A 5,382-nucleotide genomic window follows, 5' to 3' on the forward strand; every position below is an offset into this window, starting at 1 on the left:
GGGGTACGGGTTCCACACACACTGACTCTCACTGGGGTACGGGTCCCACTCGCACTGACTCTCACTGGGGTACGGGGTCCACACAAACTGACTCTCACTGGGGTACGGGTCCCACACTCACCGACTCTCACTGGGGTACGGGGTCCACACAAACTGACTCTCACTGGGGTACGGGGTCCACACAAACAGACTCTCACTGGGGTACGGGGTCCACACAAACTGACTCTCACTGGGGTACGGGTCCCACACACACTGACTCTCATTGGGGTACAGGATCCACAAACACTGACTCTCACTGGGGTACGGGGCCCACACACACTGACTCTCACTGGGGTACGGGTCCCACAGACACTGACTCTCACTGGGGTACGGGGCCCACACAAACTGACTCTCAATGGGGTACGGGTCCCACTCGCACTGACTCTCACTGGGGTACGGGTTCCACACACACTTACTCTCACTGGGGTACGGGGTCCACACAAACTGACTCTCACTGGGGTACGGGGCCCACACAAACTGACTCTCACTGGGGTACGGGTCCCACAAACACAGACTCTCACTGGGGTACGGGGCCCACACACACTGACTCTCATTGGGGTACGGGATCCACAAACACTGACTCTCACTGGGGTACGGGGCCCACACACACTGACTCTCACTGGGGTACGGGGTCCACACAAACTGACTCTCAATGGGGTACGGGGTCCACACAAACTGACTCTCACTGGGGTACGGGGTCCACACACACTGACTCTCACTGGGGTACGGGTCCCACACACACTGACTCTCACTGGGGTACGGGGTCCACACAAACTGACTCTCAATGGGGTACGGGGTCCACACAAACTGACTCTCACTGGGGTACGGGTTCCACACACACTGACTCTCACTGGGGTACGGGTCCCACACACACTGACTCTCACTGGGGTACGGGGTCCACACAAACTGACTCTCAATGGGGTACGGGGTCCACACAAACTGACTCTCACTGGGGTACGGGGCCCACACAACATGACTCTCACTGGGGTACGGGGTCCACACAAACTGACTCTCACTGGGGTACGGGGCCCAAACACACTGACTCTGAATGGGGCACGGGCTCCACACACACTGACTCTCAACGGGGTACGGGTCCCAGACAAACTGACTCTCAATGGCGTACGGGGCCCCCACACACTGACTCTCAATTGGGCACTGGGCCCACACACACTGAATCTCACTGGGGTACGGTGCCCACACACACTGACTCTCACTGGGGTACAGGGCCCACACACAGACTCTCACCGGGGTACGGGTTCCACACACGTTGACTCTCACTGGGGTACGAGTCCCACACACACTGACTCTCAATGGGGTACGGGGCCCACAAAAACTGACTCTCACTGGGGTACCGGGGCCACACAAACAGACTCTCACTGGGGTACGGGGGCCACACAAACTGACTCTCACTGGGGTACGGGGCCCACACAAACTGACTCTCACTGGGGTACGGGGGCCACACAAACTGACTCTCACTGGGGTACGGGGCCCACACAAACTGACTCTCACTGGGGTACGGGGGCCACACAAACTGACTCTCACTGGGGTACGGGGCCCACACAAACTGACTCTCACTGGGGTACGGGGCCCACACAAACTGACTCTCACTGGGGTACGGGGTCCACACAAACTGACTCTCACTGGGGTACGGGGCCCACACAAACTGACTCTCATTGGGGTAGGGGTGCCACACGCACTGACTGTCACTGGGGTACGGGTCCCACACACACTGACTCTCATTGGGGTAGGGGTCCCAGACGCACCGACTGTCACTGGGGTACGGGTCCCACACAAACCGACTGTCACTGGGGTACGGGTCCCACACACACTGACTCTCACTGGGGTACGGGTTCCACACACACTGGTACTCACTGGGGTCCGTGTTCCACGCACACAAACTCTCACAGGGGAACATGCCCAACGCAATTTGCCTCCCACTGGCTTACGGTTTCCACACACACTGACTCTCATTGAGGTACGGGCCCACACACACACTGACTCTCACTGGGGTACGGGTCCCCCACACACACTGACTCTCACTGGGGTACGGGTCCCCCACACACACTGACTCTCACTGGGGTACGGGTCCCACACACACACTGACTCTCACTGGGGTACGGGTCCCACACACACACTGACTCTCACTGGGGTACGGGGTCCACACACACTGACTCTCAATGGGGTACGGGGCCCACACACAATGACTCTCAATGGGGTACGGGGCCCACACACACTGACTCTCAATGGGGTACGGGGCCCACACACACTGACTCTCAATGGGGTACTGGGCCCACACACACTGACTCTCACTGGGGTACGGGTTCCACACACACTGACTCTCAATGGGGTACGGGGCCCACACACATTGACTCTCACTGGGGTACGGGTTCCACACGCACTGACTGTCACTGGGGTACGGGGTCCACACAAACTGACTCTCACTGGGGTACGGGGCCCACACAAACTGACTCTCACTGGGGTACGGGGCCCACACAAACTGACTCTCACTGGGGTATGGGGCCCACACACACTGACTCTCACGGGTACGGGGTCCACACGCACTGACTGTCACTGGGGTACGGGGCCCACACAAACTAACTCTCAATGGGGTACGGGGTCCACACAAACTGACTCTCACTGGGGTACAGGGTCCACACGCACTGACTGTCACTGGGGTACGGGGCCCACACAATCTAACTCTCAATGGGGTACGGGGTCCACACAAACTGACTCTCACTGGGGTACAGGGTCCACACGCACTGACTCTCACTGGGGTACGGGGTCCACACAAACTGACTCTCAATGGGGTACGGGGTCCACACAAACTGACTCTCACTGGGGTACAGGGTCCACACAAACTAACTCTCAATGGGGTACGGGGTCCACACAAACTGACTCTCACTGGGGTACAGGGTCCACACGCACTGACTCTCACTGGGGTACGGGGTCCACACAAACTGACTCTCACTGGGGTACGGGGCCCACACAAACTGACTCTCACTGGGGTACGGGTTCCACACACACTGACTCTCACTGGGGTAAGGGGCCCACACACACTGACTCTCAACGGGGAACGGGGCCACACAAACTGACTCTCACTGGGGTACGGGTTCCACACACACTGACTCTCACTGGGGTAAGGGGCCCACACACACTGACTCTGAATGGGGTACGGGGTCCACACACACTGACTCTCAACGGGGAACGGGACCCACACAAACTGACTCTCACTGGGGTACGGGGCCCACACACACTGACTCTCAATGGGGTACGGGGCCCACACACACTGACTCTCAATGGGGTACGGGGTCCACACGCACTGACTGTCACTGGGGTACGGGGCCCACACAAACTTACTCTCAATGGGGTACGGGGTCCACACAAACTGACTCTCACAGGGGTACGGGTCCCACACAAACTAACTCTCAATGGGGTACGGGGTCCACACAAACTGACTCTCACTGGGGTACGGGTCGCACACACAATGACTCTCACTGGGGTACGGGGTCCACACAAACTGACTCTCACTGGGGTACGGGGTCCACACACACTGACTCTCACTGGGGTACGGGGTCCACACAAACTGACTCTCAATGGGGAACGGGGTCCACACAAACTGACTCTCACTGGGGTACGGGGCCCACACAAACTGACTCTCAATGGGGTACGGGGTCCACACAAACTGACTCTCACTGGGGTACGGGGCCCACACAAACTAACTCTCAATGGGGTACGGGGTCCACACAAACTGACTCTCACTGGGGTACGGGGACCACACACAAACTGACTCTCACTGGGGTTCGGGTCCCACACGCACTGACTGTCACTGGGGTACGGGGCCCACACACACTGACTCTCATTGGGGTACGGGATCCACAAACACTGACTCTCACTGGGGTACGGGGCCCACACACACTGACTCTCACTGGGGTACGGGGTCCACACAAACTGACTCTCAATGGGGTACGGGGTCCACACAAACTGACTCTCACTGGGGTACGGGGTCCACACACACTGACTCTCACTGGGGTACGGGTCCCACACACACTGACTCTCACTGGGGTACGGGGTCCACACAAACTGACTCTCAATGGGGTACGGGGTCCACACAAACTGACTCTCACTGGGGTACGGGTTCCACACACACTGACTCTCACTGGGGTACGGGTCCCACACACACTGACTCTCACTGGGGTACGGGGTCCACACAAACTGACTCTCAATGGGGTACGGGGTCCACACAAACTGACTCTCACTGGGGTACGGGGCCCACACAACATGACTCTCACTGGGGTACGGGGTCCACAGAAACTGACTCACTGGGGTACGGGGCCCAAACACACTGACTCTGAATGGGGCACGGGGTCCACACACACTGACTCTCAACGGGGTACGGGTCCCAGACAAACTGACTCTCAATGGCGTACGGGGCCCCCACACACTGACTCTCAATTGGGCACTGGGCCCACACACACTGAATCTCACTGGGGTACGGTGCCCACACACACTGACTCTCACTGGGGTACAGGGCCCACACACAGACTCTCACTGGGGTACGGGTTCCACACACGTTGACTCTCACTGGGGTACGAGTCCCACACACACTGACTCTCAATGGGGTACGGGGCCCACAAAAACTGACTCTCACTGGGGTACCGGGGCCACACAAACAGACTCTCACTGGGGTACGGGGGCCACACAAACTGACTCTCACTGGGGTACGGGGCCCACACAAACTGACTCTCACTGGGGTACGGGGGCCACACAAACTGACTCTCACTGGGGTACGGGGCCCACACAAACTGACTCTCACTGGGGTACGGGGCCCACACAAACTGACTCTCACTGGGGTACGGGGGCCACACAAACTGACTCTCACTGGGGTACGGGGTCCACACAAACTGACTCTCACTGGGGTACGGGGCCCACACAAACTGACTCTCATTGGGGTAGGGGTGCCACACGCACTGACTGTCACTGGGGTACGGGTCCCACACACACTGACTCTCATTGGGGTAGGGGTCCCAGACGCACTGACTCTCACTGGGGTACGGGTTCCACACACACTGATTCTCACTGGGGTCCGTGTTCCACGCACACAAACTCTCACAGGGGAACATGCCCAACGCAATTTGCCTCCCACTGGCTTACGGTTTCCACACACACTGACTCTCATTGAGGTACGGGTCCCACACACACACTGACTCTCACTGGGGTACGGGTCCCACACACACACTGACTCTCACTGGGGTACGGGTCCCACACACACACTGACTCTCACTGGGGTACGGGGTCCACACACACTGACTCTCAATGGGGTACGGGGCCCACACACACTGACTC

The sequence above is a fragment of the Heterodontus francisci genome, unplaced genomic scaffold (assembly GCF_036365525.1).
Source record: "Heterodontus francisci isolate sHetFra1 unplaced genomic scaffold, sHetFra1.hap1 HAP1_SCAFFOLD_691, whole genome shotgun sequence".
Classification (NCBI taxonomy): domain Eukaryota; kingdom Metazoa; phylum Chordata; class Chondrichthyes; order Heterodontiformes; family Heterodontidae; genus Heterodontus; species Heterodontus francisci.